Here is a 14,608-nt window from a genome sequence, read left to right as displayed (position 1 = left end):
CTACGTGGACCGCGACACCATCAGCGGTGACTAACCGTCCCTTCATATCATCATACTATTACTCGCTGATGTACTGTTCCGATACTGTGTTCTATCTGTCTTTCAGCCTTGTGGTTACGCATGTCGGTATGTTTCACATTCCATGGTTGGCGGTATCCTATTTATTTGTACCTCCAAGATGTTATGAATGTCATTGAACTATCTATTATATTTGCAGATATTGCTGAATCCATCTATATCACCATATATCCCTCTATTGCCCTTTCTATCTGTATTATATATATGCATATGTGTACATATATATATATCTATATATATATATATATATATATATATATATATATATATATATATACATCTATATATATATATCTGGCGGTGAACGTGACAGGCACACAGCATCACCATATGCTGTAAGACTCATGTACTGTTCAGGTGTTAGCATTCCATGTTCCACTGGCTGTTGTGTTTACAATGTTTGAGGGCTGCCTATGTAGGTGTCACACATTGGGCCACCTATACATTACAATTTACAGGTGGTCATGTTTGTGTGCCATCCATTTTACTGTGTGTGCAGGTGGAGAGGTGCCAGTCCATAGGGGCCTACACGGTCAGAGTATGTGCTATACGTTCCCTCTTTGCCAAGGCGTAGGCATATTGGGCACACCTCCGTCTGCCTACTGGGGCTGGCACAGTGTGTTCATGGTCTGAATCCCTCTGTGCCTGTATTGGCCTTGGCAATTGCGGTAGGCTATGAGGGCCTTCACCATTTTGTCCCTGCTGCAGCTGCTTCCGCAGGATCATATTATGTAGCATGGCACATACTATGATGATGTGGGCACATGTGCCTGGAGAGTACTGCAAGGCTCCACCAGATGTATCCAAGCACCGGAACCGTGATTTCAGCATCCCAAACACACGCTCTATGATGATTCTGGTTTGTGCGTGTGCCTCATTATGGCGTTCTTGCATGGGTGTGTGTGCATTTCTGATGGGAGTCATCATCCACGGCTCCAGTGCATAGCCAGCATCCCCACGAGATGGCCATGTGGGATGTCCCCTGACAAATACCTGATACAGCTGTGAGGCATGCCAGATATGGGAGTCATGGTAGCTTCCAGGGCTGCCAGCACACACATCCATGATAATGCCCTGGGCATTGCACATGACCTGGCAGTTGATGGAGTGGAATCCCTTGCGGTTTATGTAGCGCATACCCTGCTCACTGGGTGGTGACTTGATCTGTATGTGCGTGCAGTCTATCGCACCCAGTACCTCCGGGTATCGTGCCACACGGTGGAATTGATGCATATTGCTGGCCAACTCCTCCTGAGTTCTGGGGAAGTATATCTGCTCATTGGCATGTGGTAACATGGCATCCAGGAACTGGTGTAGTACCCTGGATGCTGATGCCTGTGAGATACCCATTATATCTCCAGTTGGCCTTTGAAAGGTACCTGTGGCCAGTATTCACAGGCTTACACATACCTTCGTGTCCACTGGTATGGGTTCCCCTCTGTTGTTTCTGGTTCTCAGGCGTGGCCGGCACAGCTCCACTATTTGCTGTAAGATGCCCCTGTCCACCCTGTAATGCTCTACTATCTCCAGGTCATGTAGCCCCTGGTAGGTTACCCTTGGTCTGAACACTCTCCTTCTCCTCCGAGGCCTGTGGTGGTTGTCGGCATCATCCTCCACAACACCGTCAGTCTCTAACACATGCTGATGAATCACAGCTATGGCAGCTCCCAACATGTACATTTTAAAAGTTCCCCGTGTGTTTACACCTATGGTGCAGTGTTTGGGAATACACAGGTGTTTGTTGGGTGCTTTCACACTTTATACTTTTGTGCTGTGAACACCGATGATGTCATAGGGTGTGTATGTATGTTCGTAGCTACAGGTTATGTTATGTTATGTGTTTTACTGCCGGAACTACTATTGTGGTGCCTTTGGTGTTGAATTACATTTGCCTGCCATGGATTACCTCTTGACCTTCCCTTTACATTTCTGCTCGTTGCACCTACCATTTTCTGGCGTGCATCCTGCAGCCTACTTTCATTTGTACTTTCCTGGACCTGGCGTATCTTGCGTTATGTGTGCTACTACCGGTCTGCTGTCGGTTTGCTTTGCTCTGCTGTGTCAGGTCTCCTATCTTTGCAATCCAATATCTCTCCTCCTTTCTTTACATTCACATGCCTCCCCTATCATGTTTTGCAGGTTTCTGCAAGTGGACTTGTCAGCTGCCGTCGATTGGCCTTCGTGGGTTGATTGGTGTTGATTGCTCATTAGTACTCCAATTACCCTACTTTCGCATTTCCTTCTTTTCTTCCCCTGACCTTCCTGTTTCTGCTATTGTTTGCGGCACGTGCGTCCGATTACTGGGTTTCGGGCACATTTTCATCCTTGTACACATGTGCTTTTGGCCACCATGTGTGCTCTCAGCTAAACGATTCCTCCCCACCCCTATCCTGCAGCTTTGCTTAGCAACGGACAGGCCAGATTTGCAATGCTCCAATGTGCTTAGTGCTACAGTGGTACACCCCTCTGCTGATGTCATGTATCTCCTCTGAGCCACTCCTCGGTGTTATACCGCTGCGCCGTATGGTACAACCTTCCTCCGGTGGGACATTTGCGATTCAGTATTATCTGCCTCATTTGTATGGCATTGACTACTAATTCATAGTTACCACACCGAACACTATCGCAAGCCCTTAGCAACCCTTGCACCTTGATTGTGGTGTTCCATGCTTACCATTGTGTGTTATGCTGTAAACCTGATTTCTATTACGCTGTGATTTTATGACATTTTTATATTATTTCTTTATGTTACAGCTTCCGCACACATGCCCTGCGGTACTGCTGTGCGTTACTGTGGACATGACATTAAATGTTGTTATTTACATGTTGTGCATCTTTTCTTATGCCATTGGCTGTGTATTTCGCCATTGGCACATGTTAACGTTGTGATACCTGGGTCTGGCCCTCTTCCATAGCTCCGATGTTCTGTTTGGGAAAATGTAAACCGTGTTTTTTGGTTTACATTCACGCCTGCACCACTTCATGAATCGCTATATGCCTTCATTTGCATGGTGCAACACTGCACATGAGGTGATTTGCATACCTATGCCGGGGGCTGCTCAGATCTGGCGTACGCCAGTAGTGCACGTGGAATTGGATCATACCTGAATCGCTCGGCAGCCATATTTGGCATTATAATGCTTCATGAATCCCAGGGATTGTGTGTGTTCCTAAATAAATGACTGTTACTTCATGTCAGTTTTTACCATTTGGTGTGCAGTGATCATAGGATTATAAAGGTTAAATTGTTGCTAGATAAATCTGCCAAACTGAAATCTATAACAATGCACAGAAGCTTAATAACAGATTATATGGAAGCAAAACAATCACAATATAAAATTAAATGGAGTGATGTGGTCAGTGGAAAAACTGCAGAAGGAATGTGGCAAGCTTTAAAAGAGAAACTGAATGCAAAGAAGTAAAATAAATATGTTTTAAATCAGGATCTTGGCACATGTGTTATCCAATCAGGAAGATATATTTTCATAAGAACATGACATTTGATTAAAGTAAGACAAAAACTATAAGGAATGGAAAACAGGTAGAACTATAACTATGAAAACTGTAATAAACAATAATAAATAAGTAAATAGGTTGGACAGACAAATAAAACATGAGACAAGCACATGAACAATTTGAAGAAAAGTTATATGAAGATATTCAGCATAACAGGAAGCCCTTTTATAGATACATACATTGATAACTATGTGTAGATTCTAAAATTTATTCTCAGATGCAAAAGGTTATTATCATATTTACAAAATCTTATGCAAAGCAGTTTGGCTCCACAAAGGGAGTGATAAATTGTCCTAGTAACATCCAGGTAACCTCATATACTGAAATCAAATTGGATTATATTGAGAAAGAACTACTCAAATTGGACCCAAACAAAGCACAGGAAGGAAACAGAATTAATAATAATGACTAGAGAACACTTTGGCATGAACTTACAGTACCATTATATCGGTTATTCACTAGGTCATTTAAATATGGAGAGATTCCTCAAGACTGGAAACATGTACTTGTTAAACCTATTATTAAGGGAAAGGGGAGTAGGACACGTTCAGAGAAATACAGATCCATAAGCTTACTTTTGTGTTGTGAAAAAAATATGGAAATGTTTATTTTGGATAAAGTATTGTCAGAAATGGAAAGGTTGTGACTTGAAACCATATATCAGCATGGATATGTTGAAACCAGATTTATATCCACATGCAGCATGATATTCTATAACAATATAAAACAGCTATAAATAAGAAATTGTGCTGTGATGTAATTTATATAGACTTAATTTCAATATTTCATAGCACCATATACAAAGCACTGATCAATAAATTAGAACAAGTAATTATCAATGTACTCTTGATAAGATGAATAGTTGCATGGCTTACAAATAGGACAAGGCAAGTATCATACAGCAATTGGACATGTAAAGTTCTAGGTTATAGTCAGGGTGCCACACAGGGCTCTGTTCTAGGTCCATACTAGTTCAGGTTTTATCTTTCAGCTTTATCTTTTCCATCTGAGATGTCCTATAATCTGAATGCAGATTATTTGAAATGGGTAAACTCATTACATGCATCTCAGATAGGCGTGTCTGCAAAAGAACTTGACTAAATTGACCGTTTGGGCACAGGACAATAATATGCTGATTAATACATCAAAAACTAAGCATATGAGATTTCAGAGCTATAGATTGAAAGGTGAATATTTAATAGAGCACACAGTGATTGAAACTGTAGATTCACTTAAAGACCTGTGTATAATAATAGTTGTAGAACTAAAGGCTATACGAAAAGATTTATAAAGTCTTGGAACTTAGAAATGATGGAATCATTGTTTGCTAGCTACAGCAGACTCAAACTTGAGCATGGAATAATGATATGGAAACCTTATAAGAAAACAAGCATGAGTCAATTTGAAACAGAACAGCAGAAATATACTAAATGCATTTATAGATGTGAAAATTTAAGTTCTTATGGATGACTAAAATATCTGAACTTGTAAAGTGTCTTATAACATAAATTTTCAGAGGAGACCTTATTCAGGTATGTAGGACATTTAGAGACAACTACCTCTGGGAATGTTTGGGATTATCAGAAAGCAGCAAAGAGTCATCAGACAACTTGTGTAGATTATATAGGAATGAGAGGTATACTAAATGGTTCTCTGAGCTGATGCATGGAATTACTAGCAAATTACATTAAAGCATGCATTAGTCTGGAGATTTGTAAGAACAACCTGGACACAGGAATAACTGTTTTGGTATACTGGCAGGCTAGAAAAGCATTATTGCCCATGCCTGAAATATTTGTGCATACATATATATGTATGTTCATCATACTTCTTTTGGTTCCTTTCCAACTTCCCTTGTTTCCTTTTCTTGTTTAATTTACAGATCTGATCCACTTCATAAAAAATTATATTATATTTGGCCATTTGAGAATCAGTAAATACTGTTTGATGGAACAATCATTTTTTAATGTTCTCAAAGAGAACCTCCATCTCATGTTCATTATGATTAATTAATATACCCGTTAGTTCACAACCTTGATAATCAAAAAGTTGTAAAAGTTCTTGATGCAATTCAGAATTTTCTTTCATCCTATTCAGAAATTTCCAACTCATTAAACTTTCATTTCTGGTGAAGAAGGAGGATCATTTTAGAGTCAGGTCCTTGTCAATCAGTGTGAGTACAAAATCAGTGATCAAAGGGGAGGTTCCCAAACAGACCAAGGGAAAAAAATATGGACAATCAGTCAGCTCCAAGCAGTGATTTGAATTGACCAGGTTAATACAAAGGTTGAAAATACAGTTTGGAAATTAAGATCTAGAAAGAAGTATTGCTGTTTGTATGAAAAATGGCTTTAAATATGCAGTTATAAGTACTTGGATATTAATGATTCCTATTTTAGATTCTTTGAATGTGAATTCACATATATCTCTAGTAGATGAGCCATTATTGGCACTTCCTTAAATCAGCTTAAGTTATATATGAAAAAGCACAATTTTAAAATCAATTTCAGGATGAAGGACTTGAGAGTAGGGGGTAACATGAGTCAAAACACATTTTTTCAAGGAATAGTGCATAAACTCCTGTAATACCCCAAACCATATGTTATTTTGAACAAGTGTATGAAGTTGATATAAAACAAGTTCTAAAAGGTAGGACATTTATTAGATTTTTTTAACTTAACTAATGATGAATGATTTTTACTTCATGAATTAGGAAATGACAATTTCATCCGTATTGTGAAGCCAGGAAAGTGGGGTGAGGAATTGTCATCATGAATATTGAACATTATTTTAATAGGTTAAATGGAATAGGGAACAATGAAATTGTATTCACTGAGGCCTTTAAATGAGGTCAACATCTTATATAAATACAGTGACTGTTATTAAATGAACATGTTGACTAAAGGGCAGATTATCCCTGAATTGTATTTATTTTAAGAGTTAAAGAACTCAAGGTTCCCACACTATTTGGTACACCAAAAATACATAAAAATACATGATCCACATTTGCTAACATTTGTGGATATTTCTTTTGGAAGGGGCATCAAAAACACAACCCTAAATAATATATGTTTATATTATGTTAAAACCTGAATGTATAGTCACATCTTCTGATTGATTCATGGCATTTTCTATCATGCTTTAACAGTAATGTGTATAGAGAGGAGGCTGTACTGGTAACAATCAATGTTAAGGAACAGTTCTCAGTTATACCTCATGGTATAGAGAGCCATTACTAGAATGCAATTTTTTGAGTGATCCTGACATTTAAGTTGTTACATTATTTTTGGTAATGGTGTTGAATATTAATTGCATCTATTTGAAGGGAGAATATTTTCATCAAAGAACTGGGGTAACAATGGGGACAGTCTCCAATTTTTTCAAATATTGTAATGTATTTTTGGGAATCTAGCTTTGTTTTGGTTCCAAATCAGAAAATTCATATATCTTTTAATTACATTTTTTGATGATATTATTATCCTATGGGTGGATATAATATACATCAATAAAATGATCAAATTTTTACAGTTTACTCATGTAGCTTTGTATCAGGGAATTAATTATCTGTCTGTACATAATGATAAAGATATGGATAAATACATTTTACATAAAATATTTACAGAACGAGCACTTTTGTAAATTCTTATTTACATTATAGTAATTTTTGTCCCACATTTCAGAAAAAAAAGTCTCATTGAGGGTCAGATGGTCTGTTTCGTGTGGATGATTCCTGATTACCATATTTTCATTACTGAAGAGGATTATTTAGTAACCTTATTTAAATGTAGGGTCTACCTGAATTCCTTTAAATGCACAATTTATGAAAAAGGAGTACAAAAAAGAAAAAAACATAGACTGTACTTCTTGATTTTAGGATATTCTGGAATGGTCCTTATAATAACAAGGATAAGAAATATAATAATATAGCCTGGATATGAAAACTATTACAGATATGTTACAAAAAATAGTATGTTTTAAAATGTGATGAAACAAATAATTCTGTAGGGGACAGCCCTAGATTTATACTTTGAAAATGTATTTGAGAGAAGATTGCTTGATGCAAAATGCTCTAAAAAGATGGTACACTTAGTTGTGGACACTGCACTGTACGTATGTGTATAATACTGAAGGGGTTACACTCCCTAATGGTCTGGCAATGTCTACTAAAGATGATTTAACTGCAGATCAACAGGACTTATATATTTTGCAGTGTGCTTAGTTTTTCACAACATCTTATGTTGGAAAATCTTTTAGAAGCCTAAGTAAGCATGTGTACAAACACCAGTATGATCTAATAAAATGTTTTATCAACAATGTATAAGTTAAACGGAAATGCTTTGACATGTAACTTTAAATTTCTGATGTTGGAGGCAATTGACAGAAACCCTAAGGAAATTTTATGGGATGCCATATTTTGAGGAAAGAGGGATACAATGGCAATTATATCTCCAGGCAGACCCCCCCCCATGTTTAAATGATGTTATTTCAATTAATAGTGTGCTTAGACTTAAAATAAATAAGTTATACATTGTTTCATATATTGTAAGCAATGGTACATTTTATTAGAAAGTTTTTAGCATTTCATTACTTATTTCAACAGTTTGTTGAATTAATTGATATTCTATTGAGAGGATATTTAAATAATTTTAGTTCTGGTTGCAGGTTTGTTCTGATGAAGTCCTATTTTCACTATTAATGGCTGAAAGACCTCAACAAGAAATATTTAAAGTTGCGCACTGGGAATTATTTTCTAGCTGCTTGGGAGTATTATTGCTGCAATAGCACATTCTAACCCCCCCCTTGACATTTACTCATTTTTCTATAGCAACTCTTTCTTTATGTACTACTCTATTCTTTTGCCTCTTTTGCAAACAAGATCTATATAGCTACATTTCTCACACTACTATGTCACCTTACAGACTAGCATACGACAGTCACACCTAGAATTAGCTCACCGACTAACGGCCATAGCATTACATAAGGCTGCCATTTCCAAACTTTAATTTCCCCATATCTGTTCAAAGACTCAGCCAATCTGGCAAACACCCAACATAAAATACATTGAAATAACTTCTCCCTGGGTATAACACCATAAGATCAGACTGCACCATTAAAAATATGTGGGTATAATAATCCTATCCTGCCACTTATAGAAAATGAATTCATTCAAAAATCATATTCCTATATTCAACAATGTCAAAACACCCACTTCATACCTCAAATTAATATTAAAAAGAACTTTGTAACATCGCTCTTTATATTTCCATGGAAACAATATTAACACTCTGGAAGGCATCCTACTCTGGGTGCCCAGTACCATTAGTAATGAAAAAAATATACTGGGAAATGTAAATACTGACTGTCAAAACATTACCTCTGACTTTCCAAGTTCCTTTATTAACCTATATGGCCATGCACAGATAATCACCTCACTCAATAAATATAATACAGCTAATGGCAAGAGATTCCACCCTAGACTGGATAATGGTCTCTGACCCTCACAAATACACTGTTTCAAGAACCCCGACAGTGACCATCTTCCTACTTTCCATCATGATAAATATCACAATTAAAAATGGACCTCTGATCTCATGTATATCAGCCAAGAATGCTTCCACGTCAGCACTAGAATCCACCAACTGGTCTAATTTAAATTCCACCCTTGGGTAAAGCAGTCCTCACTGTCCTCACTGTCTTTACAATATTCTTAAATATTCTAAATAATGTAGCTCCTGTTAGAAGAAGATTTAAAACCAAACATTCACCTCGCTATCTAACAATATTAGAAATCGTATGCATGACAGATAAGGCCTTGGAAAAATGGCAAAAGAACAAAATAAAACATTTACAGAGCTATGTAACATTAAAACAACAGATAAACAGTGATGAAAAACAATATTACAGTAATCTGCAAAAATGCCATAAATATAATCCCAAAAACTTCTGGTCTTCCATCAAAGACTTAGTCCATCCAGGGACAGAAAAAAAAAAAACAATCCAAATTCCTCACCTAACCTCTTCCCACTTGAAATTGCTATCCAATTAATTCCTACTTCATAGATAGCATAGGTGTCCTTACCAAAATAAATAAATAAATGAATAAATAAATAACATCCATAATACCCCTGCCCCACCCCAATCTCATCCCTGTACTATAATACCTTTTAGCTTGAAATCTGTCTCTACTTCTTATATAAAAAATACTTCACAATTGTAAACCATCCTTACCATCAGCTGATAACATCCCACTCGAATTTCTCAGTATAGCAGCCTGTGCTGTAACATACTTAGTGTCAGTCCTTGTAAATAGACCAATAAAAGAATCCTATGGTCCTCTGCTCAGGAAATCATCACATATAACCCCACTATATAAAGTGGGGACCTTAACTGAAATACCCAGCTTTAGATCCATCACCACCCTATTTAAGATTTCAAATTCTGCAAGTTGTTTCACACTGCTGTTTTATAAAACAAACTGTACTGCATGTTAGCAAAGACATTATCTTTGCATATTAAATTTATTTTACCCAGCAGTATGAAACAACTTGCAGAATTTGAAAACATTCAATGACAACTTTTGACAACTACAAAGCTAGGGACAATAGTGAATTTATATTATCTTTAGTCCTATAGCTGTATAAGGCTTTTGACATTGTATTACACAGCAAACCCCTATATGAAATATTTTCTTTTGGCCTATGACACTCTTCTCTTACCTGGTTCAGAAGCTACTTGTCTGTCAGATAACAGTCCGTCATGTGGCTTTGCACTGTATCCCCTTTCCTGCCAGTTACCACTGGTGTACTCCTGGGTTCTATTCTTGGTCCTCTGCTGTTTAGCATATTCACCAACAATCTCTATACTTCTTCCCAGCAAGACTCTCTCATATAATACACAGATAACGTTACTGTTATTTTCTCCTCTGATAGTCAAAACCATATTCAACAAATAAGACAACCCAAAACAAATAAGACAAGAAACCTTTAACTCTGTTGAAAGCTGGCTCCAATATATTGAATTACTGCTCAGCCCTAACAAAAAAAAAAAAAAAAAAAATCAAAAACTACTGCTGTTTTTTTCCCAACTTGCATAACCTTAACAAAATTACATCCGGAAACAACCTTGATACTGAAGTAATATCTAATAATAAGTGTTTTGGTATGACCACAGACTGACAACCTAAATTTTACCTACATATTCAAAATGCTATTGAAAAAACATACCAAAAGTAAGGAATACTCCATAGACCAAAAAGCAACCACGTAACTGATACTAAAGTAAACCCTAGCTAACACTTACCTACTACCATCACTTCTATATGAAGCACCAATTCAAACCTCTCTAAACCTAACCTTGAACAATGTTATAACAAGATTGCACACTTTATTACTACCCAATCAGTGCCACCACTGTACCACACTAAAAGAACTAAATCAGTTATAACTACCTCATCACTAAGGGCTTTTCATCCAGAAAAAAGGAGGTCAGTGTCCCACCGTACTCATCCCTCATTAGACCCATTATAGAATACAATGCCCCATTTGGTATGTACCTCTCAAGACATCTGCAACAACTGGAAAGGCCACAGAAATACCTCACTAAAAGAATCACAGGCCTAAAGCAGATGCCCTACGCTGTCCGTCTTAAAAAACTCCAGCTATACTCTGTCGCATAACGTCTACTCAGAGGCGATCTTTGCTTAACATACAAGGCCATGTCAAACCCAGAGCTATTGGACATGCTACACTTAAAGAAATCCCAAATCCCAATCCCTCAGAGCCACATGCTCCAGGGATCTAAACCTTGTCAATACAATAAACAAAACATGCTGGAGGGATAGGTTCCTGACCCAGAGACCCCCGAGACTCTGGAATAGATTGCCCATACATGTCAAGCAGAGTGCCTCTTTGGTCCTTTTCAAAAGGAACCTTGACGATTGGATGGGAGAAAGGAAATTCACAGAAAAAAACGCCAGCAACAAGGATGGACTGTAGATAGTAGTTTATTGATGTATTAATAAACAGCCTTCTTCAGTGTATACCAACAGAACCCATTCAAAAAAATAAGGTGTTTATATATAACATACAATACAATGATTGGTTGTATAAATCAATCAATCAAGCTCATGAATATTAAACATAATAATATGTCTAGCATTTCAATAATAAATGCAACAAACATATCTGTGAATACCAAAAATAGTAAAATAACATATCATGTGTAAAAAATTGTGAAATCCATGTTTATTATTTTTGTTATTGTATTCTATAAGTGTTCATTTAATCCTGGATTTAACAAAGCACCAAGTTTGGTGATCCACTTCTTTTCTTTTAGATCAAGTTTAGTGTGCCAACCCCCTTTGTTACTTCTATCACCAATAATTTTATCAATTATTGTGAAACGAAATTGAGCTTTATTGTGTATCAGTGTGTGTTTGAATAGTGCATTAGATTTTTTTTACATCTAATGTCGCTCAAATGTTCTGATATCCGTAGCTTAACTGGTCGCGAAGTTTGCCCAACATAAAATGAATGACAGTTACAATGTGCCATATAAATGGCCCAGTCCGTGTTCCAATTGGCAAAAAATTTTATGTCGAACACATTATTGCTGTTTCTACTGGTGAACTCTTTTGTTTATTTACAGTTAACACAATGACCACAAGGAAAACAACCTATGAGTTTATCACCCAAAATGGTTGTTTGATATATATTGGATAAAGAGGATTCAAAATGGTGTTTGTAATGATTAAAGTATCCCGCTAAGTTTTTACCCTTTCGAAATGAAAACAAACATGTGTTTGGAACAATAGATTCACCCGGGGATCACGTCAGTCGCCCTGCTAGACAGGGGTCCAGGGAAGTAAATAGTGTGAGAAGAAATAGCCAGGGAATTGTTATGGCTAGGCTTGTATAGGCCCTAGGGCTGATAGCGATAGCCTAGTACCAACCTATGAACCTATGAACCTCACCATCTTACATCCACCCAATTAATCACAGCACAAAAATAATAAGCAATCCTTCAGCCTTTAGTATAATTCTCCAAAATTAAACAGCATAATGCCCTATAAGATCTAATGATAACGAACTCCTTATCAGATACAACCAAAAGAAACTTGCAGAACATTCGCTATACTCTAATGATGTAGTAAAAACCTTGATCTCACTCCCTGTAACAATCAGGTCCTCACCCAACCTCCACATCTTCAAAATTAAGAAAAATCTTGACTAATTCCTGGCTCTGCTCCTGCTCCACACCAGACAAGTGTAATCCTACGACCCTTGTTACTCTTTTACCCTACCTTCATCTTCTAACCACAGTTTTATATCTCATCCTACTTTCTTGCAGCCATCCTCTCCCATCATTTCATCCATCTATAATAATTTTTCTCACCTACTATCCCCCTCCTCTACAACTATCCTCAGCCTCACTACTGAAAATTGTACTCTCTTATGTGACCAAAGTCCATATACTTCAAATACTAATTTGTATTTATAAATATCTATCTTACTTTACATATACTTTCTTTTCTCTAGTATACACATATTCTTGTCTTTATTAACCAGTCCTTGCTTACTGCCTCATCTCTGACACTCTTTCTCAACTTAAACCCTTTTCTCAACTAACCACAGTATTTATTTATCTCTTTTGCATTCATGTATTTCCCCTGCTTATCAACTCTTTCTCCAGCTGTCTCTAATCACCTCTTGTAAGTTAAATAAATTCAGCTTAGTTCTCTCATTAGGCAATCTTACTATTTCTTTGGTTATTCTGTATTATATTGTATTATACTTGCAAAAATGACAACCTTCATAACTCTGTTTTTTATATTGTATTTGTATAAATGCCAATCCATATCAAAAGTTTATATTTGATATATTCTACTGTTTTGCTTTCATGTAATATGTTGGAGATTTTCTACCTGGATTTCTGCTGAAAATAAATTATTGCCCAGTCAGACTTTCACGGTAAACAAATGTCAATCAATCAGTAAATAAATAAATAAATATAACTATGTCCCAATGCATACTACTTAACTGGGCCTTCCTTTGCATATACAAGAAGTCATGAAACAAGAAGTCATGGGCAATTACTGTTTCCCTTAAAAATGAAATGATCAAAATTAAAAGAAAGTTTGCCCAAGCAGCCTTTTCCACGATTGCTGTGATATTGCCAGTAGTAATACTAGAGCAATGCTGTACTGACCCTGTGGCTACAGAAGGGAAAATGCTGTAGCCCAGTCATTTACTGTTTGGAAATTTTATTGATGCTGTACAATTTCACCAGTTCTGGAAATCTCAATTTGAAAAGCAAAAATGCAAATAAATATATTTCTAAATAATCATTTAGCAAACGATAATACAAAGAAAATAAAACAGGATAGGGATAAGCATTTAAAGATCCAACACCCACTAGGCAGAACTTAAAGTCTATCAGATGTGTAAAATGGGTGATGATTATCATAATATGTTTTGTATTCCTGGTGAGGCACAAACTAGAGGGCTAACATTAAAACCATACCCTGGAATTTAGAAAGCATAAGGAACTGTGAAAAATCTTGACATTTGAATATTTCCACAATGTGTTCTGGTTGATCAATTCAGAGACTGCTATACCTCAGCAAGTAGCTCTACTGTGCTGTTAGGATGTGAATTGAAAATGTAGACATATTCACATCAATGGAAGGCTTGTTTGTGTGTGTATATGTATGGTGAGTGTGTGTATGTGTGTGTGTGTGTGTGTGTGTGTGTGTGTGTGTGTGTGTGTGTGAGTGTGAGTGTGTGTGTGTGTGTGAGTGTGAGTGTGTGTGTGTGTGAGTGTGTGTGTGTGTGTGTGTGTGTGTGTGTGTGTGTGTGTGTGTGTGTGTGTGTGTGTGTGTGTGTGTGTGTGTGTGTGTGTGTGTGTGTGTGTGTGTGTACATGTGTATGTGTATTGGCAGGCATCTGTGCAACTGCACTGTATGAGCTGGTGAGTAGGTGTGGGGGTACTAGAGCAGTTAGGATTAATAACACAG

This window comes from Protopterus annectens, chromosome 10.part0, assembly GCF_019279795.1.
Source record: "Protopterus annectens isolate FY-2018-M chromosome 10.part0, PAN1.0, whole genome shotgun sequence".
In the NCBI taxonomy this organism is placed as follows: domain Eukaryota; kingdom Metazoa; phylum Chordata; order Ceratodontiformes; family Protopteridae; genus Protopterus; species Protopterus annectens.
The sequence above is the reverse complement of the archived record's forward strand: the minus strand, read 5'-3'. Positions refer to the sequence as shown.